Raw genomic sequence first — 24,858 nt, 5'->3', positions numbered from 1 at the left:
AAGGAAAGAGGATATTAATAAATAATAAAAACAATTAGAAAAAGAATTTAATTTTATACTTTGTGGCAGAGATAATAGGCTCCTAATACCAAACTAGTTGCTGTAATACCCCCATGTGCTTTTATTGCTAACTCTAATTTTGTTCAGCCATCAAGAGGTCTTGTGCTTCCAAGGCTCTTCTCTAGCCCCAGGAATATAAATCTTAATTCATCTAATCTAGAGGGTCTTAACTTTGATAGCACAATAGAATAACTTGAGGGATTTTCAAGCATCTGGATGCTCAGAATTCATGTAAGATTAATGAAATCAAAATCACTGCGGATGAGACTCAAGCATCAGTATTTTGTAAAGTTCCCCAGGTATATGGTTAATTTTGTGTGTCAACTCAGAAGGTGTTTTGCAATTGGGTTAACATTTACATTGATAAACTTCAAATAAGCAGATTGCTCTCTCTCCATAACGTGGATGGGCCTCATCAATCAGTTGAAAGTCCAACAAAACAAAACAAAACAAAACAAAAAACTGGCTTCCCAAGCAAGAGAAAAATCTCCTAAGACTGCCTTCAAACAAGAACTGCACAATTAATTCTCCTGGGTCTCCAGTCTCCCAGCCCACACTGCAAAATTTGAATTTTCAGGCTGCACAATTTCATGAGTCAGTTGCAATCTCACACAAATCATATCCTTTTGGTGCTGTAGCTCTAGAGAATACAGACTAATACAGATTTTGATAATGAGAGGTTCTAGAGGAACAGAATCTTAAGGATAAATCTTCAGAATTTATTATGAAATTGCTGGAATAAGCTCTATAATCTGATTAGATTTAAAGATACTAATGTCTTGATTTCAAGTACTAAGGAGAGCACATTGTCCATGATGTGATTTGACAGTAGAGATACTCCAAATATCACCACTGGACACTCCTAATCAAGCAACTGTAAGAAGGAAGGATCTGGGTAACCATGCTTTTGTTCTTTTCAAATATTTTCATCAAATTAATTAGTATAATGATATAGACTGATTGTTCCTAGTGTTGCTGGACAAAGTAAGAGGAGCAAAGGATGAGCCTAAGGATTTGGATCCCAGTTTAAGCACTACATCAATGACTCAAGAGTTTCCATGTCTTTGCTGAAGGAGGAAAGTTACTTCCTGGAACCAGTTGGCAGAAATTGCTGTAAACCAAGTCCAGAATTTCATTGAGCAAGTTTTTTGAGTTACAAAATCTTTCAGGATTTCTAGGTTTAAAGTGAAGACATTAATTGAGAAAGAACAGGATCTTAACAGTTGGAATGGGAATATGTGAGAAGACCCAAATTAAGCTGTAGAGATTGAGTCTTTAAATTCTGGTGAATCTTCTTTGTCAGTAGAAATAGATTATCCATTTGAGGAGATTGACGCTGCATTGCCTAAGGACCCTGCACTGACCTCCCTGGAGACTATTGCCAAGTAAGACACTGCTGATTCTCAAGAACCACTTTAGCCCCTTCTGTTCTTCTAGACCTATGCCTTGACTCGAGTTCCAGCAGGCTTTTAAAGATAAGGTGCAAAGTGTGACCTGGGAAGGTATGTTGTCTTCTGTTGAGTTCTCTAATTTTTGCAGACACAAAATCTGAGGAATATGTGTGGGAATGGATAAAAGTGTGGGATAATAGCTAAAGGAACATTAATTTGGATCAGGCTGAATTTATAGATATGGGGCCACTAAACAGAGATTTCTTTCTTTTTTTTTTTAAGATTTTATGGATTGGGACCCCTGGGTGGCTCAGCAGTTGAGCATTTGCCTTAGGCTCAGGGTATGATCCTGGGGTCCTGGGATCAAGTCCCATGTCGTGCTCCCCACATGGAGCCTGCTTCTCCTTCTGCCTGTGTCTCTGCCTCTCTCTGTGTGTCTCTTATGAATAAATAAAATCTTTAAAAAATTATCTTCCCAAACTAAACCCCATACCCATTAAACAATATTACCCCTTATACCTCCCTCACAGCCCCTAGTAACTACCACTCTGCTTCCTGTCTCTATGAACGTGACTACGTTAGCCTCTCATATCAGTGGAATCATTCAGGATTTGACTTTTTTGTGTCAGGCTTACTTCACTTAGCATAATGTCCTCAGGGTCTGTGCATATGGTAACATATGTCAGGATTGCCTTCCTTTTTTAAAGCTGAATAATATTCCATTGTTTGTATAGACTACATTTTGTTTACCCATTTATTTATCGATGGGCACTTGGGTTGCCTCCACCTTTTGGCTATCGTGAGTAATACTGCTATGAACACAGGTATACAAATACTTATTTGAGTTCTTGCTTTAAATTCTTTTGTGGATATGCCCAGAAGGATCATATGGCAATTTGATGTTTAATATTTTCTTTTCTTTTTTTTTAAGATTTTATTTATTCATGAGAAACACACAGAGAGAGGCAGAGACACAGGCAGAAGAAGAAGCAGGCTCCCTGCAGGGAGCGCAATGTGGGACTCAATCCTGAACCCCAGGATCATGCCCTGAGTCAAAGGCAGATGCTCAGCCACTGAGCCACCCAGGAATCCCCAGAGATTTCTTTTTAATATTGTAGCTTGAGGGTTAGAAAAGGTTCTAATGGTTGACTAAAACATGAACCAAAAGGTAGTCCATTAGTGAGTGAACTGGAAATGCCGGACCTGCTTTAGTTTACTGTAGAAGAAGGCATGTAGGGGCTTTAGGAGATTGTACTGTTAGAGTGAATTTCTCACTTCAAATCTACTCATCTACATGACAGGCATCCAGAAAATCTACCTTCCACCACAACTGTGAGAAATAAATTTGTGAAGTGAGCCCCAGCATCCTTGACAAACTTCATGGTTTGTTCTTCTCTCTAGGCCAGAACTCATAGTGGGAACTGTGATCACTGAATTGGGAAATCTAAACGCATTGGGAATGATTGGATTCTAGGGTGGAAGGAGACAAATAATAGCATCAACCCCCAAGGGCAGAGCGGACATAATTACTGTAGCATGCAGCAGAATCAATGTAGCACTCAGAATCTCAGGTTCACACAGACCTATGGAGGTGACTAGTTGATGGTGGTGTTCCAAGAAGTGAAATAGAGAAAAAGCCTGCTAGATTCTTACTCAGTTTATTTAAGCAGAAAACAAGGTAAAATGAAACAAAGCCCAAGCTGAATCATAAAAACAGAATCAGCAGCTTCTCAATAGTAACTCCCAAATTTGAACCAATTTACAGATAAAGAAACTTTGAATGTAGGGGAGGCCATGCTCTTGAGAAAAGGCCCCTGACACACTACTGAACATTTATTTTATCTTTGTAAAGATTTTACTTATTTATTTGAGAGAGAGAGAAAGAGAACACAGAGGGAGAGGGAGAAGCAAGCTCCCCACTGAGCAGAGGCCGATGTCGATGTGGGCCTCCATCCTGATCCCAGGACCCTGAGGTCATGACTTAAGCCGAAGGTAGATGCTTAATGAACTGAGCCACCCAGGCACCCCACTACTGAAAATGTATACTATAAATCTTTCTCACAGCCTTCCCCAAAGGGACCTTTTATCAGGGTACCTGCATTAGGGAAAAAGAGATAGCCAGACCTTTAGGGGTTGAGAACCACTGGATACTGTCTTTGAGATAACATGCATGCCAAGAGACCCAAAATGTCTTTGCTGTTCACCAGGGGCTAATGGAGGTCAGGTGACCAATGGAGTTTTAACTCAGATCCATCTTAAAGTGGGTCCAGTGTGTGGCCCTGAATACATCTTACAGGTATTTCCTCAGCTCTGGAGTGCATAACTAGAATAGGTACACTCAGTCGCCAGAAGAATCTTGCATTCATTCCCTGACCTATGGAATGAGGGTTATTATGATGGGAAAGGCCAAATGGAAGTCACAAGAACTGCCTCTAACCAGGAAATAGTAAACCCAATGAAATATCCATACCTAGAGATGTTGCAGAGATTAGTGCCATCATCACAGATTGGAAGGATACAGGGGTTGTCACTCCCACCACATCCCCATTCAACTTATTTGGCCTGTGCTCAAGACAGATGGATCTTGGAGAATGATGGTGGATTATTTTAAATTCAACCAGGTGTTAACTCTAACAGCATCTGCTGTATCGGATGTGGTCTCCTTGCTTGAATAAGTTACCACATTGCCTGGTACCTGGTATGCAGCTATTGATCATGTAAACACTTTTTTCTCCATACCTGTTCATAACGACCAGCAGAAGTGTCTGCTTTCACCTGGGGTCTAGAGCAAGAGAAGGCTTTACAACAGGTTGAGGCTACCTTCCAGTTGCTCTGCCCCTTGGGTCATGTGATCCAGCAGATCCGCTGGTGCTGGAAGTGTCAGCGCGGCAGAGAAGGATGCTATTTGGAACTTTTGGCAGTCCGTACATGTGAATTGCAGAGCAGACTTTTAGGATTTGGGGAAAAAGTCCTTTCATTTTATGCAGATAACTACTCTTCTTTTGAGAAACAACTCTTGGTCTGCTACTGGGCCTTAGCAGAGACTGAATGCTTAAGTCTGGTCCACCAAGTTACCATGTAGTCTGAGCTGCCCAACAGGAAGCAAGTGTTACCTGACTCACAAAACTATGAAGTTGGTTGGGCACAGCAGCATGCCATCATTAAGTGGAGATGGTATATACATGATCAAGCCCAAGGAGGCCCTAAAGCCCAAGAAGTGGCATGCTGCATTCTACTTCCCAAATGCCTATGACTCACAGGGAGTTCCTTATGATCAGTTAACAAAGAAAAGACTACTGAGACCTGGGTTAAGGGTGGCTCTGCATGATATACAGGCATTATTCAAAAGTGGACATCTGTGGGGTGGCAGCCCCTTTCTGGGATATCCCTGGAGGATAGTGGTAAAGGGAAATCCTCCCAAGGTGCAGAACTTTGAGTAGTGCACCTGGTTGTTCACTTTGCTTGGAAGAAATGGCTATGCATAGGATTATATACTGACTCACGGACTGTGGCCAATGGTTGGACTGGGTAGTCAGGGCCTTAAAAGGAACATGAATGAAATATTGTTAAAGAAACTTGAGGATGAAAAAAAAAAAAAAGAAACTTGAGGATGGCATATGTGGATAGACTTCTTTGAATGGGAAAAAAAGCCAACATGACCATATTTGTGTTTCATGAAGATACTCACCAAATAGGGACATCAGCAGAGGAAGATGTTAATAATGGAATGGACAGGATGATACTTTCTGTAGATAATAGTGAGTCTGTTTCCAAAGTCACTCTTGTTACCATGCAATGGACTCATGAACAAAGTGGCTGTGGTAGCAGGGTGGAGGCTATGCCTGGTCTCAGCAACGTGGACTCCTACTCACCAAGTCCTACCTGGCTATGGCCACTGCTGAGTTCCTATCTACCAGCAGCAGAGACCAGTTCTGAGCCTCAGATATGGCACCATTCCCCAGGGTGATTAGCTAGTTACCTGATTACATTGGACTGCTTGCTTCATGGAAGGGGCAGCACTTTGTTCTTACTGGAATAGACATTTACTCTAGCTATGGATTTGCTTTCCCTATGTGCAGTGCATCTGCCAAAATTATCATCTGTGGACATACAGAATGCTTATCCATCATTATACTTTTCCACACAGCATCGCTTCTGATCAAGGAACTCATTGCACAGCAAATGAAGTGTGGTGATGGGCCCATGCTCATGAAATTCATTGGTCTGAACATGCTCCCTACCATCCTGAAACAACTGGCTAGATAAAATGGTGGAATGGCCTTTGAAAATTTGTTTACAGTGTCAGCTAAGTGGAAATACCTTGCAAAGCTGGGACAAAGTTCTCTAGGAGGCTATGTGTGCTCTAAATCAGCATCTAATAGATGGTGCTGTGTCCTCCATAGTCAGGATTCACAGTACAGGAATCAAGGGGTGGAAATGTGAATGGTATCACTCACTGTTACTCTTACTGACCTGCTAGTAAAATTTTTGTTTCCTATCCCTGTGATCTTAGGTTCTGCAGGCCGAGAGGACTTATTTCTAAGTTCTTTTCAAAGACTTTATTTTTAAGTAATCTCTACAACCAACATGGGGCTCAAATTTACAAGCTCGAGATCAAGAGTCACATGGTCTGCTGACTGAGCCTGCCAGGCGCCCCTAAAGGAGTTATTTCTAAAGGGAGGAATGTTTCCTCCAGGAGGCACAGTAATGATTCCATTGAACTGGAAGTTAAGACGGCTAACCCAGCCACTTGGAAATCCTTATGCCTCTGACTTAACAGGCAAAGAAGGGAGTTATAGTGCAGGCTGCAGCCACTGATTCTGATTGGGAAATTGGAACTGCTATTTCACAGTAAATGTAAGGAAGAGCATGTCTGGAATATACGAGATCCTTTAGGCGTTTCTAAGTGTCACCATGCCCTGTGATTAACGTCGTGGATAACTACAATACCACAATTCAGGCAGGACTACTAATGCCCCAGACTTTTTACGGATGAAAGTTTGGGTCATCCCACTGGGTAAAGAACCATGACTGGCTAAAGTGCTTGATGAAGGTAAAGAGAATACAGAATGAGTAGTGGAGGAAGGTAGTTATAGATACCAGCTAAGACCACGTCACCAGTTACAGAAATGAGAGATGTAATTGTCATGAATATTTCTTCTTTATTTTGTCATGAACGTGTGTATGTGTGTGTGTGTTAAACAAATACCTTTGTCTTCTTCCCTCTCTTACTCTCTTATTATGTAACTATGTCATATTGATTTTATAACACATTATTTAAGTATTGCTAGCTTCATATCATAGTGTTTAAGTTATGGCATATCAGATAGAAGAGTAAACATCCTGCAAGGACTTTGTATCTTCCTTGGGGAAAGAATTTTGTGAGTGTTTCATTGTTGCAGGAATGTCAAGTGGAAGTATGACCTTGCTAGTGTCTCTACTTGGAAATGAGGGATCCCTGGGTGGCGCAGCGGTTTGGCGCTTGCCTTTGGCCCAGGGCGCGATTCTGGAGACCCGGGATCGAATCCCACATCGGGCTCCCGGTGCATGGAGCCTGCTTCTCCCTCTGCCTGTGTCTCTGCCTCTCTCTCTCTCTCTGTGACTATCATAAGTAAATAAAAAATTTTAAAAAAATGAACAATGGTTTAAGGAGTGCCAAATTGACAGGGGGTTCACTCGTGATCATTAATTTTATGTGTCAACTTGGAGAGTGTTTGGGATGAGATATTCGCTTTTAAATTAGTGAACTTTGAATAAGCAGATAGCTCCCCATAATGTGGATGGGTTTCATCCAATCAGCTGAAGGCGTGACCAGAGCAAAAAAGAACTGCCTTTCCAAGCAAGGGGAAATTCTCCATATGAAGGCCTTTGGACTGGAAGTGTACCACTTAGGGTCTCCAGCCTGCTGATCCACACTGCAGATTTTGCACCTACCTACCTCCATAAATGCGTGACCTTATTCCTTATTACACACACATGTATATACACATGTACACACATGCACACACACACCTCGTTGGTTTTGTTTCTCTGGAGAACCCTGACCTGGGTACTGCACAAGGTGATTCCAATGATGGAAGAAGTTTGATAATCAATAGTCAAAACCAATTATAGCTATTCCATTCCTCTTAGCAAAGATTGCTGTAAGAATGCAAATGTCCTTCTGCTCATTGCCACAACAATCACTAGTAGAAGGAATGGAATAACATTAATTGCAAAATACAAACTATAAGACTTTTCCAAGGATAACAACATTGCAGAAATTCTAGATTGCTTTGGGTTTGGTGATGATTTTTTAGATATAACACCAAAAGCACAATCCATGAAAGAAAAAAAATTTAATAAGTTAGACTTCATTAAAATTAAAATCTTCAGCTTTGTCACAGATACTGCAAAGAGAATGTAAAGATATCCACTTCCTGAGAGAAAATCTTTGCAAAAACATACCTGATAAAGGATTGGTATCCAAAATATTCTAAGAACTTTAAAAATTCAACAATAAGACAACAGAGAATCCAATTAAAAAATGGGTCAAAGGTTTGAACAGAATTCGTCATTGCTGGTAGTGGTGTGTGTGTGTGTGGGGGGGGAGGTGGTTCTTTTCTCTAAAAAGGCTTTCTTCTTTATTAAAAAATGATGCAAATAAGGACCATTCTTCCCCAGGTCTTGGATATTGCTGTATGAAGAGGAGATGCTCAGACCTTTTCCATCTGCCTTGCAGTCATGAGGAGACAACTATTGTAAATGGTATTGTGTTTCTAATTTTCAATTTCAATAATTTATTGTTGGTATATAAACAATTGACTTTTGTATATTAACTTCATATCTTGAAATTTTTCTATAATCACTTATTAGTTCCAGGAGTTTTTTTTGTTGGTTCTTGGGGATTTTCTACAAAAACAATCATGTAGTCTGTCCACAAAGCTTATTTATTCCTTCTCAATCTGTGTATCTTTTCTTTTTTTTAGCTGATTGCATTAGCTAGGACTTTCAGTAGGAAGTGGTAGAAAGGGATATCCTTACCTCACTCCTGATCTTTAGGGGAAAGTTTCTCACCACTGAGTAAGTTGGTACCTGCAGGCATTTCATTAATGCACTTTGTCAAGTTGTGGAATTAATAGAAGTTAACTTCTATTCCTGGTTTGCTGAGGGTTTTTATCATAAATGTGCTTTCGATTTTGTTGAATGCTTTTCTACAACTATTTGTATAATTATATGTTTTTTCTCTTTTGATATGTTGATGTGATAGATTACATTGATTTTTAAATGCTGAGGCAGCTTCCATACCTGGAATAAGGTATGTTTATACCATAATCGCCTTTCTACATTGTTGGATTCAATTTTCTCATGTTTCATTTAGGATTCGATTTTCTTATGTTTCATTTCTTATGTTTCCCTGAGGAATTTTGCATCTTTGCTCATGATAGCTATTGATCTGTAGTTTTCCTGTCTTGTAACTTCTTTGTCTGGTTTTGGAGAGGATAATCATGACCTCATAGAATGAGTTAGGAAGCGTTCTCTCTGTAATTATGAGCAACATATTGATATCATTGCTTTTCTTAATGCTTCCAAGTGAACCCATCTTGGCCTGACATTTGTTATTTGGAAGGTTATTAATTATTTATTGGTTAAGCTTATCAATTCATTATTAATTTAATTTCTTTAACAGATATAGGTCTATTTAGATTATCTATTTCTCTTTGTGTTAGTTTGGTATATTTTGTTTTTCAAAGAATTGCTCTATTTCATCAAAGAATCAAATTTGGGGGCATAAAGGCATTCAAAATATTCCTTTATTATTTTTTTAATGTCCATGGTATCAGTAGAGATCATCTTTAGTTCATTCTAATACTAGAATTTTGTATCTTTTTTTTTTTTTTTTTTTTTGTGGTTAGCCTGGCAAGATATTTTATCAATTGTCTTGATCTTTTCATAGAATCAGATTTCAATTTAATATATTTTTTCTATTGTTTTCTTGATTTTAATTTCATCTATTTTTGTTCTAATTTTTATTACTTCTTTTCTTCTGCATGTTTAATTTGATCTCCCTTTTCTATATCTTAAGATGGAAGCTTTGATTATTGATTTTGTATCTTTTGTTTTTTCAGTTACATGCATTAAATGCTATAAATTTAAATTTAATTTTAAGCACTGCTTTCCCTGCATAACATAACATAACACACATTTTGATGAATTGCATTTTCATTTCACTTAGTTACAAATGTTTTAAAATTTCTTTTGAGACTTTTTTGACCTACGCATTTTTTAAAAAAGATTTTATTTATTTATTCATGAGAGACACAGAGAGAGGCACAGACAGTCAGAGGGAGAAACAGGCTCCCTGTAGGGAGCCCGATGTGGGACTTAATCCCAGGACCCTGAGATCACTCCCCGAGCCTAAAGCAGATGCTCAACCACTGAGCCACCCAGGTGTCCCAAAGACCTATGCATTTTTTAGAAGTGGGCTTTTTAATTTCTAAATATTTTGGGGCGATTTCTAGCTCTTTCTGTTGCTGATTTCTAGTTTAATTTCACTGTGCTATGACAGCATACTTCATATAATTTCTCTTCTTCAAAATTTGTTATTAAAGTGTGCTCTATGTTCTATGATCTACTCTAATTTGGGGAATGTTCCATATGAGTTTGAGAAGAAAGTATATTCTCTTATCATTAGATGAAATATTATATGAGTGTCAGTTAAATCTAGCTAGTTGATGGTGTTACTAAATTTAGTGGTATCCTTACTGATTTTTTTGTCTGCTGGATTTGTCAATTACTCATAGACACATGTTTAAGTCTTCCACTAAAATGGTGGATTTGTCTGTCATTTTTGTCTCCTGTATTTTGATGTTTTTCCTTAAGTGTAATAAAGACTGTTATGTTTTCCTTGGGGTTAATCCCTTTATCATTATGCAATGCTTCGTTTTATCCTGGTCACTTTGCTTACTCCGAAGTCTGCTTTGTCTGAAATTAAATAGTTACTCCAAGCTTTGTTTTGATCTGTGTTAGCACAGTGTATCTGTCTCATCCTTTTGCTTTTAATCTATCCATGTCTTTATGTTTAAAATGGGTTTCTTGTAGATAATATAGTTGGGTCTTGTTTTTTTGTTTTTTTAGTACACTTTGTCAGCCCCGTGGTTTTTTTTTTTTTTTGGTTGTTGTTGTTGTTTGTTTCGATTTTATTTATTCATTCATGAGAGACACACAGAGAGAAGCAGAGACATAGGCAGAGGGAGAAGCAGGCTTCCTGTGAGGAACCTGACGTGGGACTCGATCCCAGGGCCCTGGGATCATGACCTGAGCCAAAGGCAGATGTTCAACCACTGAGCCACCCAGGTGTCTCCATGATGTCTCACCCAGGTGTCTCTGTGTTTTAATTGATATATTTAGACCATTCATATTTAAAGTGATTATAAATGCAATGGGATTAATATCTACTGTATTTATAATTCTTTAATTTTTTACTCTTGTTCTTTGTTTCTTTTCTTTTCCTCTTTTTTTTTTTGTCCTACACTTTTTCTGCCCTTTCTGTTTTTTTTTTTTTTTTTTTTTTTAAGATTTTATTTATTCATGAGAGACACACAGAGAGAGAGAGAGAGAGGCAGAGAGACAGGCAGAGGGAGAAGCAGGCTCCATGCAGGGAGCCTGATATGGGACTTGATCCTAGGACTCCAGATCCTAGAACTCCAGAATCACGCCCTGGGCGGAAGGCAGGTGCTTAACCACTGAAGCACCCAGGGATCCCTCTTTCTGGTTTTGAATGAGCATTTCTTTGTTCTCTTCTCATTTCAATTATAGTTCTTTTTAAAAATTGTTAGTGGTTGCCTGGAGTTGGCAATATACACTTACAACTAAATCTACTTTAAAATAACAATATGCCACTTCACAGATAGTGCAAGTATTTTACAACTCAATCTTCTCAGTTTCTCTCTCCCATCCTGTATGACAATTCTGTTCATTTCTCTCATCTATAAGCTATAATCACTTGACACATTGTTGCTATTATTTTTAACAAACTGTTTAATGTATATCTGAGTTTCTGATCTATATAACTTTTATTCTTTCTGAAGAACTTTAACATTTCTTGCAAGTTAGGTCTACAGGTGACAAATTTCCTCAATTTTTGCTTGTGGAAGTCTTTATTTCTCCTTCATTTCTGAAGAGTAATTTTGCTGAAGGCAAAATTCTAAGTTGATGTGGTTTCATTCCAACATTTTAAATATTGTACTTCCCTTTGTTTTTGCTCACATGGTTTCTAAAGGGAAATCTAACATAACTTTTATTTTTGTTTCTTTACAGCCTAGATATTTTCCCCCTTCTATATTCATTCAAGATTTTCTTTTTGTCTTTGCTTTTTTTTAAGTTTGAATATGATATTCCCAGATGTATATATATTTTTTTGATATTTATTCTACTTGGTGTTCTCTAAGCCTCCTAGATCTGTGGTATAATGCCTATCACTAATTTTAGATGATTCTCAACCATTAGTCTTTCAGATATTTCTTATATTTCCTTCTTTCTCCTCTTTCTGTTTTTTTTTTTTTTTTTTAGTTATTTATGATAGTCACACACACAGAGAGAGAGAGAGAGAGAGGCAGAGACACAGGCAGAGGGAGAAGCAGGCTCCATGCACTGGGAGCCCGACGTGGGATTTGATCCCGGGTCTCCAGGATCGCGCCCTGGGCCAAAGGCAGGTGCCATACCGCTGCACCACCCAGGGATCCCTCCTTCTGATATTTCTATTGTACATATGCTACTCCTTTTTAATTGTCCCTCAGTTTTTTGATATTTTGTTTTCTTGATTTCATTCTTTTTTTTCTCTTTAATTTTCAGTCTGCAAAATTTCTACAGATATACCTTCAAGCTCACTGATTCATTCCTCAGCTGTATTCAGTTTACCAATGGGCTTATTAAAGGCATATTTTCTACTTCTCTTCTAGTGTTTTTGATTTCCTTTTGATTCTAAAGTTTCCATCTGTTATAGATACAGATATATTAATTATCTGTTCTCACATGTCCACTTTTTCCATTTAATTCTTAGCATATCAATCTAGTTATTTTATTTTTTAAAGATTTTATTTATTTGAGAGAGAGAGAGCAAGCATGAGAGAGAGAAAGTGCACATGAGTAGAGGGAAGAGTAGAGGGAAAAGGAGAAGGAGAAGCAGACTCCCTGCTGAGGGGAGAGCCCAATGCAGGACTCCATCCCATGACCCTGAGATCATGATCTGAGCCAAAACCAAGAGTCAGATACTCAATGGACTGAGCCACCCAGGAGCCCTGACTGTCCTACTGGGTCTGATGTCTGCTCTGTCTCTGCAAATTATGGTTTTGCATGCTACATGCTTTGTAATTTGTTGTTGAATGTGAGAAATGGTGTATTGGGTGAAAGGAACTGAGATAATAGGACTTTGGTGTGAGGGTTTATATTCTATGCTAGGAGTTTGTGTATACTGTGCATTCTAGCTACAGTGTCAGTGACTAAAATTTCCTCTAGTGTCCTTGTTTTTGTCTTCTCTATTGTCTTTTTATTTTTCTAGAAACTTTTTCTTAAATAGGGTCTGAAGCTTGCAGTTCTTCTATCTGTGATCCATTATTACACTACTGTTATGACTTTGTTAACATTTGTTAAGTGGAACATAAGGCACTAGACGGTGGACTGCAGTTTAATAACAAGAAAAACTGAAATAGAGAAGTTTATTACTCACAGGTCCTGGAGGAGGTATGGGGAATGCCTCAGGGGCTACATGGGGAGGTCCAGGCAGAATGCAGACAGCAATAGGACCTGGAGTACATACATTTATTAAGGTTCATGGGTGGAGTGCTTTGAGGTTCCAAGGCCAGGGCTGGACTGGTCAATTCAAACCAAAAGAGTAGGGGTCTTATCTAAGGGGAAGGCCCTGTGAGGTGGAGGAGACTTTTGATCCCACAGGCTGTTGGGGAAATCACATCAAAGACTTATATTTATTTATGATTCTGTGATCTACTATTTGGGGCATGCACTTGCAAGAGGTACTAGTATCAGTTTAAAGTCCCTGCAGGCCACTTGGACAAACTAAATGGATGCTAAACTCTCAACATCTATAGATAGGATGTAGGTGTCCAGAGGACAGAAAGTGTTCTATAATCCCATGATCAGGTCTCAGTCTTTAGTGAGTCTGTGCCCTTGGGCTGTAGCTTTCCTGATGAGTATTTCTCAGAATCCTTTCTCTTTTACATGGGACAAGAGGTCTACTGAGGGCTGGATTTGGGTATTTTCCTTCTTTAAATTCCAGTAAAACAGAAATCTATAGGCTCCAGTAAAATTTCTCTTGAGGTGAGAGAGAATATTCTTAGTCAGGATAGCAGTGCTCTAGGAATAGTTCAAAATGGTTACTTTTCCCTTTTGCCCTTCAGAAGAAGGAGAAAATTTTTCTCTGATCTTCACTGTGAGAATCTGATGAGGTTTCTGGAACTGGAACTGACAAATGCATGCAGGTCCTCCACATTTACCTTCCAGGATTGTCCACACTGAACCTCTAACAATTCATCAATTATTGTTTAAGTTTTTCTATCAGTCTGTGGTTCTAGGAGCATCTGTTTCCACAAAGCTGTGAGTCTCTGTATTTCCTTATCTGTCCCTCCAATATGGGGGATGTGGATCTAAAAAGAGTTGTTGATTTTCAGTCTGTAGTTCTTTGTTACTGTGTGAGCAGAAGGAATAACTTTCAACCTCTTTACATGTTGGACCTCTCTACCTTCTTATGGTGCTAAGATCTTAAATTGCCTCTGTAAGGATTTTAAGAGGCAGAAGAGTGTTGCTAGTTTTGGAAAAGACTAGCCAAGACTAACCTAGAATCTGGGAGCTTGAAGACAGAATCAAGTGTAAGGCTCTGGCATGGATCTTTGGTTTCTGGGGCAGTCACCCATATAAAGCCTTAATTTCCATCACCAAGCTGGTTCTTGGGAATTTCTTTTGTTTGTTTTTCGTTTTTATTTTTTAAGATAGGGTAGGGGAAAGGGGCAGAGGGAGGGAGAGAAATAGAGAGAAATTCTTAAGCAGGCTCCACTCCCAGCACAGAGCCCAATGCAGAGTTTGATCCAACCACCCTGAGATCATGACCTGAGCTGGAATAAAGAGTTGTATCCTTACCCAATTGAGCCCATCCAGGCACCCCTCACTGGTTCTTAGTTTGATCACTAATAATGTTAGTACTGCCTGCTGCTTCTCTCATGTCCTTCACATTATGCCTTAACAACTGTCATTTCAATATATAACCTTAAATTTTTGCCAAGAAATCCTAGCTGATTTTCTGTGATGATTATTAAATATGGACTCAACAGGCTTGAATCAGAGTTCTAATTCTTCAAATTATTAGCTCTATATTCATGGGTCAGCAGTTAAGTAGTCTCTGCTCAATTGGGGACAGTGTGTTGTGATGAAGAGAAAGCTAGGCCAGAGAGCTAACGATCTAAATCCTAGCTCTGATTTTTATGACTGAAATGTTTTGGGGGCAAGTTCAACTTCTCTGAGCATGAAGGAGGTTCCAAGGCCAGGGCTGGACTGGGCTCTATTCTGAACCAAAGTGTCCCCTCAACCAGCTACCTAGTGGCTGTGAGGCACTGGAATGGGGGAGAGCAAGGTACTCAGGCAAGGAAAATATGAGTGCACAATCCAGTAGAGGAGATGGGGATGGAAAGAAACAATGATAATATAGTAGGATATTGGATTATAGTAGAGGATTTGCCTGCAAGGAATGTGATTTATATCTACTTAGGAATACTGAGTATTAAAGCCATGCAGAAATTGTGGTGAATGGGATGGAAAGGTGCAGAGAAGAAGGAAGAGACATTCTGGGTCATGATGTGGTATAAGTCTATACTGGGGATCCTGGCTCTATAGTGAAAGATCACTCGCATGTTCACTAACTCTCTCACAGCTGTGATATCTTTATCCATGCAAGAAGGTGTATACTCACATTCAGCCAGAGTCCTCTTTGCATCGAGCCCAGTATAACTCTGCTAGATGACTTCCATGCACCCCGTAAATGGCAGGTCAAGTGCCATATCCTATATAGGTGCTTTCTGATGCATGCCCATTTAATTAAAACAACTTTTAAAAGATATTTTGATTGTTAGTTTATGTATATCTTCTTCAATTGACCCTTAACTCATTTCTGACAAGGAGTCTGGCCTTTCCTCAGAACATAGCCAACCTTTAATCCAGACATTGCCATGGCACATGCACAAAAATGCTCTTGCCAGTGATGCTTACTGTGCAGTATTTCACACAAACTTCAGTCTCATGGTATGGCTCTAATCTCTATTTAGTATCTGTTGACTTGAGCAGGTTAATTAACCTGTCTGGATTTCAGTTTTCTAAAAAAGATAATAAAATATCAATATGGAATGCTTATAACAGCACTCAGAACAGTGTCTTACACAGTGAGTATTGCACAAAAGACAGCTATTCATAAAAATCATTTGTTGAGCAGATAAAGAGATTTCTAGACAAAACGGTGTAGACTGAGACTGCCTTAGCTTTTCAGAGACACAAGGAAATGTTGTCCATTGTAGTCCTCTCTAGGACCAACCCCTTTGCAGAGAGAGTGGCTTCTCTAAGTACATTGATTAGGTAAGCTGACCTCTGTGGTTCTCAATGACCTCATCTATGAAAATATTGGTGTCAAGACTAACTCAGTAAATGTAAAATGCTTAGAAAAATTCTTGATGTGTAATAATCACTCAATAAGTTGTAATAGTATTATCAGTCACATCAGTAGCAGAATAGTGGTAGTACAAATGACTATCCAGTTTTTTTGAGGCTTCCATGAGGTAATGAGTATGAAGTATGTGGCCCATGCCCATGCCCGTGCCCTGTACAGAGAGCCCTCAATAAAGAGCACCTGTTACTCTGTCTGGTGATGCACGCTATCCTATTTCTGATGAACTACCTCTTTCCTTTTCTGCCATCCCCAAGAACCCCCTCTCCAGGGTTCTCCCATTTCTAACACTATCTCATTCTGAGATAAGACACTATGATTTGTCTGTAAGAAACCCAAGGCAGTTTTCATAGAATTTTCACTTTGAAGAGGAATACACATTCATCAAAAGTTCGTGTGTGATGTTCCAAAGACCTGAGTGCTTCACTTCATGACTATTCAAAGATAGGCAATTTGCTTGATTCTTCTTCTTCAGTTTTCATCCAGATGTTTGGTGTTACTTAACAAGAAGAGTGCCTGTGTGTCGCTCTTTTGTCAGTGTTGAAAGCTATTTGTGAATATACTTGAAATCAAATAACAAAGATATATTCCTCCTTAGCTTTTCTTTTCACTACATAATCTTATTACTATTCTTGAATTACAAAACCAACCACAACAGTCATCTGGATGGCAACTTGCATCACGTGAATCAAGAATCCAAGGCAAGTCAGATCCACTATAGCCTAACCCTATCTCCAAACAGATGTGAGATCTACTATCCAGTTGTGTAATCTCCATACTTCCTCCCTCTGTATTTGAACCATGATATGAGTTTATGAAGGAAGAGAAAAAAGAGATGAGTAATTAAATGAAGGAGAAAACAAGTCCAGGACTAAGATGGTAGGTTTGAAACTTAGATTGTATGTCCACAAATTGGTAAAAACCAAGTAGACAATGACTCTTCCCCTTTCCTGCTCAGGATTGTCTGTCTTCATTTGGTAGAGTGAGGCAAAATCATGGTTAAACAGTAAATGCAAATATCACGATTCCTGACTTCATTTAGCCTCGCTGCATTTATTAAAACTTATATATAACATCTTGCCTATCCAAAATATAACATATGGACCATGTGGGTGAGTGTGTTAGCAGAACCTTTACTTGTACAGCCTTTGATTGTGGAGGCTTCAAAATAACCTGAATGTTAAATCGCTATTTAAAAAAAAAAAAAAAAAAAAAAAAAGATTTTGACTTTTTAAAACCCCTGTAAAAGGAGAAGAAAAACACCTTAGGTAAGAATTTCTTAAAGTCTCCAGAACAGGCTAACAGGGCAAGGAGATCTTTGAAGTGCAAGAGAATTTTGAGATGCTCTCGGGGAGGAGGTGAGTCTGTGGGGGCAAAGTCCAGGGGCAGAGACTTTCTAAACCAGAGGGTGAGGGCCTGGAAGCTTTTGAACCTCAATAAGGAATTTGTTCAAACTATTCTTGTGTGTGTGTGTGTGTGTGTGTGTGTGTGTGTATTTAAAAGTGGGGAAACCAACAAAAACAAAGGACCTCTTTACTAGCATCTCAAAAAAAAAATCCATTGGTACACCTAAAAATCTATATATTATTTCTGCATTGCCTCTGTAAAATTTGCATCCTTTGAAAGAAGGCAGCTAATGAGTTTAGGTCCAAAGCCAGTGGAGAAAAAAACTCTTATAATCTTTTAGTGTGTGTTTTGAGCCAGATATATTACAGGCCTGTTTTTCATGAATCTCCAACCTTCCCCCTAAAAAAAATCAGTATGCTTCTTTTTAACGAAATCTGTATAGAGGAAAACTGTGGAGAAGAAAGAAAAGATAAGAAAACCTGCCAGACATAGAGCATATAGCAAGGTGTATGAAATAGTTCAATCTTACATTTTAAAAATTCAATTTCATGTTAGTGAGGACTGGAAAACTTGAACTTTTGAACACTTTTACAATGTGCTCAAATAAAAATAATCCATTGTATTATGGAAAAGCTGTATTTTCTACTTTTGAAATTCTAGCACTGTTTGAACACAAAGACATCTTTCTTCAAAAATGTGCATTTTAGGGGGGCCTGGGTAGTTCAATTGGTTTAGTATCTGACTCTTGGTTTCAGCTCATGAGCTAAAGGTGGTGAGATTGAGCCCTGCCTGGGGTTCCATGCTCAGTATAGGGTCTGTTGACATTCTCTCCCTCTGCCCCTCCTCACCATGTGCACATGCTCTCTGTCTAAAATAAACAAATCTCTAAAAACTGTGCAATTTGTTGCATTTTGTTTACACAATGAATATAATTTCAATATAATTGTTAATCTTAGCTGTTTAATTCCATCAAATAGCAGTTGTTTTCTTTTCCTTATCTTTGTGTGACAGATTCCAAGAGCTAAAAGAAAGTCAACATCATATTTTGAGTAGAAGTTAAGTTTATTTGGTCACTGCAGGTCATTGTTATAAACTATACATAACTCCCTCTCCCTCTACGGAGTCTTAAGAACATACAGCACTTGCAGGTGGGCAGACCTGGACTTGAAATTGTCTTTTCCCCATACACGACTTTGGATTCTCAAGCAAAATATTTGAGTAACTCCCATCACTGTTTCTTTAGGTATAAAACAGAAACAATGATGCCTACTCTGTGGTGTTCTTTGAGGATTAAACAAGATGATGTTTGCTAAATGTTTGGCCCATGGTGTGTAATCCCTCCATGAATGGTATTATTATGAAAACTGATGACTGAGGGTGGACTCCATTTATCCCGCAGCACAGCTTTTCCCCCAGGGCCCTCTTTAGTCTTGACTAACCTCTGCCTGAAATTTAACGTTTTCTTCCATTATAAGTATAGGCAGCAAATAACATCACTTTTGAGACTGGTCCAGAGGCTGAGCCTATGGCTATAGGGAGGTATTGCTTAGATTTATTCGATGTTTCTAATTTCCACCTCTTTTTGAAGTTGACATTCTATGGCAAAGGTAGGCATATTGTGGGTCTCAGGCCACATCCAGTTCCCTGCCTATTTTTGTGAAAAAAGTGGTATTAATACAGCCATGCCCATTTGTTTACTATCGTCCAGAGCTGCTTTGTCTGACAGAGATAGAATTGACTAGTTTCCAAAGAGACCCTACATCCTGCAAGCCTAATATTTGCCATTTGTCAGTTTAAGGAAAACTTCATTGACCTTGGTTATTAAATGCAGCAACTATTACACATTAGGTCATTGCTGATTCATACATAGTTTTTTCTCAGATAGAAATTGATAGCCAACAAAACCTTCAAAATCAAACCCTGTCTTAAGCCATCAACCAAACAAGGTACAGGGGATTTAAATATCAACAACAACAACAACACACCACTACACACAAAAATAAGTCATTGCCCTAAAATCTTTCCAGTTGAAAGGTGGACACAGCAACCATGATACAATCATGGGAAGAGCTATGATGTAAGAAATCATAGGTAATCTGTGAGGACATTTGACGGGGTTCTTCAGGAAGTCCTTAATGATCAGTCTATCTGTGTTGTTACTACAATAGGTAGTCCAGGAAATGCACTCTGTGCTCCTTCCCTCAGAACATTAACATTTGCTTTGGGGTGCTGACACTAGCTCATGAAACACTAGCAAGGCAGAAGCACAATAGTTACTCAATTATGCATGGGGGTTTAAGGTCATGGGTAACTGTAGTCTATGAGAACAATGTGTGATGGTAGGCAGAACATTGGGTGTGCTGAAAAGATCTGGAACAGCTTCACAGAAGAGGTCGGATTTGGCTTACTCCTGACCCTCAAATCTGCATCTTACTGTGGATTTAATGACTTATCTATTGATCAAATTTACTTGACAGCCTGATTTTGGAAGAAACAGAGGAAATACTGTACATAGCAATTATCACCTTTACAAATAATTTTCTAAGATGGGTTCTTTTATAGTTATCTGATCTTTACTTTGTCAAGATTGTTTTCATGGGGGACTTTGTGTTTAGATCACACTAAAGTAACTTATTTTTTCCTTCTAAGGACAAAATTTGTTGATTAAGTCTCTACTTGCCCTAAGTATATCCTTCCTGACTTTATAGATGTTTATCATCTTAACTTCTAAACATTTTTTTCCCTTGTGGCAATGAGCAAAGGTCACTACATGAAAAGAAACAAAGGGTATTCTTTCATAGCTAGGATGAGACACCATCACTTGTATGTTGGGGGGCACAAAGACAGGCTGAGGAGTGCAGAAGCTTTATTGTGGAATAAAATGGAAGGCTGCAGGTGTGCCCCATTTGAGTTTGTTGGCATGGGGAAGTTGGAATTGGGCTCACTAGAAGTGGGACATCTTATGTGATTGTTTTGGGAGGATATTTGGCTTTCTGTGGTGGGTGTTGAGTTGGAAGCAAGGGCAAACTGTAAGGGGAGCAGTCATTCATTCTTGACCATGTCCTGAATGTACTGTGCCAATTGCCACAGGTGTTGAGGTCTGGTTCCCAGGTGGTTGCTACAGATTTTGGAGTGGAATTCTATTGTTGTATATGGTCTGGCCACTGTTTCTGTACTCAGCCTCTGACTTTCCCATCTGAACAGTTTTATTTATTTTTTTAAGGTTTTATTTATTTATTTGAGAGAGCATGAGCAGGGAGAGAGAGGGAAAAACAGGCTCCCCACTGATCGGGGAGCCCAATGTGGGGCTTGATCCCAGGACCCCAAACCAAAGGCAGATGCTTAACTGATTGAACCACTGAAGTGTCCTCTATCTGAGCATTTTTAATTGTTTTGCCCACCCCATCACCTAACTCACTCCAATTTTTCTTACTTTGATGAATCTTTGTTTATTTTCTTTTTCTTAAAGGACGGGGATAAGAGCTGACCATCTATTGCAAGTAGAGATTTTCCATAGGTTTATGGATAGACAAGATAATATTTCTGTTTTATTTTTTCTATCTGAAGAGGATTTGCTTTTATCTATCCTGTTAGTGTACTTTATTGTGTTAGATGCGTTGGCTTATTTATTTTACTTTGATTTTTTCTTCCAGTTTTATTGCAATATAATTGGCAATAACATTGTGTAAATTTAAGATGAACAGCATAATGATTTGATATATGTATATATTTTGAAATGAATGGAAATGGTATAAACAATTTTAAATTTAACTCGGTTTGGGATCTGTAATTCATTGCTCAAAATATATTAGAGATGCAACTTTATAACTATCATTTTAAGATTACAGCCTTTTTGTATGCCAAAAAATGTCTGTCACATTCCAGGCAATATAATCAAAGGTATAGAAATTGCCAAAATCCTTATAGTGGGAGCTTGGAATGGTTGGTATAATTAATTCATCTTTCTTACACTTAGGTGGTGAATATTTATCTATAATATATCTGTCTGACTTTCAAGAAGAGCTGTTTAACTTTCAATGAAATACAATTCTTGTCAGACATCTAATTATAGACATTTATTACAGTCAAAGCCCTAATATTATCCTATATGTTTAAAAAATCATGCTAAATATGTCAAGAGCACAAATAAGTATGGATTTTGAAAGACAATGTGTCCCCTTAATGTTATTTAAAGCTGTTGATGGCCAAAAGTCTTATTAGAACAATCTTTAGTTTCTAAATTAGGAAGCCTTTTGTAATAACAGAGGAAAGAATGATGAATTACTATGTGCTATTTGTTTAGTTAAAAAAAAGAAGCACACAAAATAAACATATGCACTTTCGTTTTTCTCCAAAAGACTGTTGTTTAATTGATGAGGCAGCTTCCATTTGATGGTGTCACAGAATCAAGAAAATAGTATACCTCTATATTTAGTTAAGCAAGCACAGATTCTTCTCATAGTCTTTATTTTCCAATATTTCACCTATAATCATTTTATTTTAAACTCATATCACAATTTTTTGAACTGTTGACTTCATTGATGAAGTGCCTCCACGGTCCACCTAACCTGACTCTGTCTTCTGTGCCTCAGCAAAGAGCTTTTTGGCAGTTAATAGCTAATGTTTCTCTTGGTAGGCTTTTCCTTGCTGGTGTTGTGACCAAATCTTTCATAAATTTGTTCTTGTGCTTTTAAATGCAAATTCAAGTCTGTGGGAGAGAAAATATTTTGAAAAATCTTGCCCCTCGCTTTGTGATTTGCATATTGGAACAACTCATGATCTACCTTTCAGATGCCTGCCGACCGCAGCTTGCATGATGTGTTCTGAACATTTTATAATTAAAATGGATTGCTTTACCTCTTGAGTTTCACTGGGATTTTCAATATATCCAATTAAATTTTACCTTTGAAGCCAAAATTACAATGAGCAGAACAGTGCATTGGCTACTATGCCTTGGTTGTTTGAAAATATTTAGAGATTATTTAGGAAGATAAATTTTGTTTGATAATGCTCTTTCTAGGTTAGGCTGAATTTAGTACCCTGTAAAAATTTCCAAATTATATGCATTTTCTGGAAGTTGTTTTGAACAGACTTTTTAATAGTACGTTACAACCAGTTAATTAAACTTAATCAATGCATGTCACCATTAAAATGGTACTGAAAGTCAATAATCTTTGGTTGAATATTATAGTCTTTACACACTTATATTTCTAAGTCATACTGAACACCTCATCTGTGCAGACACCTTATCACCTCCTTCTAGGCTATCAGGTCAGCTCTATTCCCACCCCCACCCTCTAATGCATCTTGCCATTTTATTTATATGAATATCCGAAGATATTAACAGACAAATAGTGAAGAGAGGTCCCCTGAAAAAAAAAAAAAGGCTATTTTAGTTCTCTCAGAGCATTACTGACTAGTTTGCAGAATTGAAGGTAGGAAATATCCAGAAAAAATGTTCCAGACTGTGTATCAGATACCTCTTCTATGTTACTCCAGATCTTCTCAGATTTACCTGTCTTCAGGGACTTTGGCCAGTTGTCTTGGGTCCTGCTATTTAAATATTTAATTTGTATTCACTCCAAAAACAATTTTCAAAGTAAAATATGGTGCTTTTAATAATTATGCCATAACTGGGACAGTGTCTAGTCAGTTAGAATATAAAGCCAAGCTAAGTCTGGACAAGTAACTTCTGGTGGCCATCATTGGACGGTGATGCTCTGGCTTGCCCTCTGCAGCTATTACCAGGGCTTCCCTGTTGACTCCAAGGGGTAAGGATTGTGGTCTCAGGTCCATGTCCAGGCAGGTCAACTTAGAAGTGTGAGAAAATTAATACCTTGTGGAGCAAACCTTTGATCAGTTGGGAACAGGAGCTTGTGGACTACTTTCTCCCTGTTTCCTTGAACAAACTATGTAAGAGGTAGTTGCATAAAAGGCCTTTCCAAAGACAGTAATGGACAAAGGAACTGTCAGGCATGCGCTTTGTGAAATGATGGGCAGCTCTTCCTCATCCCCTGCTTTCTTCTCCCTTTCTCTCACTCTTACTCCATGAGATTTCACTTCCTAATAAAGTGGTTCCAGAAAAAACTGTGCCTGAGGCTCTGCTCTCTGGGTCACCAGGCTAAGAAAATCCAGAACACTTACATCCTTAAAAAACATTCTTGGCACTGTTATAGAGAAATGCATTGAATATATTCTAGCTAGTGCCTTGGAAAAGTAGCTACGAGTTCTTGGTAGAGGGCAGCTATAAAAATAACAGGTCAGGGCCTTAAGAAGTATGATTTTATGAGCCAAGACCTATAGAAGATCTAACTATTTTTGCAAAGGCTCTTGACAGCAGAACCCCATTGCAGCGGGACTTCAAAAGTGCTAACAAAAGTAAAGTGTGAGAAATGTGGCTCCCACCCAAGGGAAAAAAATTGTGAAAGAAGAATATAGAAATGGAATTGCACCATAAAGTAAGAAAGTGGAGAAGCTGGTCTCCATGTAGAATGGCATAGAAGCAACAGTTGTAGGAAGCAGTTGTATGCAGAGGCTGAGGGGCAGAAAGCATATGCCTTGTGAAAACCAGCCAATCTGGAAACTTACACTAGCTGCACTCTTCCTACAAAAGTCTCTTGCAGATAGGTCGGCTCCAAACTGCCCAGTCATATAAATGGTGTAATAGAGAAGGACATTTTGCATACAATATCCACCTGAACAAAGATGCTATACGTGAAAGGGAAGAAACAAGCAGCAAAGATTACCAACAGAGAAAGGGTATTCTCCAGAAAAGTATTGCAATAGGATAGATAAAAACATTTTAAAAAATAATAAAATTTTCATAAATTTAAAATAAATCCCATTTTAAAAGGTATGTGATGACACAGAAATGCAAGAACTCAGGAAAGAGATGGAAGACGGGGTGGGTATGAAACATAGGCTAGAGGAACACATGATGGAAATATCACAAAACAACTAACGATCACCAAAATGAGGATGGTATTGGATGGGGTCCAAACATGAGTAAAAAACATCAAGTAACATGGAGAGTAGAGATAAGAACATTCATTTAAAAAATGGGTACAGTGTTAAAAATATTAAAGAACATGCAATAGAGAAACTGGCCCAAATAACTTGTGTTAGATAGTGTTTTGACTATCTCAGACTAAAGATAAAAATAATATGTACATGCATATTGGATTCTAATTAGTAGCTTTGTTTTCCCCAGTCCTGTGTGTTAGTAATTCTGAAACTACTTCTGGGCATACTAAAATTGAGCAAATAAGTAAATATTTTGAGGATAATCGGCTTCAAGTTTCTTCTCTCCCTTTGATGAGCTGGATTGCAAGCATGAAGAGGGTAGGGACTAAAATAAAC

General features: G+C 38.3%; 1 long non-coding RNA gene across 1 annotated transcript in view; it reads left to right on the top strand.

The window, feature by feature from the left end:
* The window catches only part of LOC112669623 (uncharacterized), a 56,016-nt gene that overhangs the window by 15,074 nt on the left and 16,084 nt on the right, over positions 1 to 24,858 (top strand). Inside the window, exon 2 of the long non-coding RNA XR_003142389.3 lies at positions 8,115 to 8,198. This is a non-coding gene — a long non-coding RNA (uncharacterized LOC112669623). The remainder of the gene's footprint in view (positions 1 to 8,114; positions 8,199 to 24,858) is intronic.

Source organism: Canis lupus, chromosome 10, assembly GCF_003254725.2.
Source record: "Canis lupus dingo isolate Sandy chromosome 10, ASM325472v2, whole genome shotgun sequence".
In the NCBI taxonomy this organism is placed as follows: Eukaryota; Metazoa; Chordata; class Mammalia; order Carnivora; family Canidae; genus Canis; species Canis lupus.
Note: the sequence above shows the minus strand (reverse complement) of the source record. Positions and strands in the feature narration are given on the sequence as shown.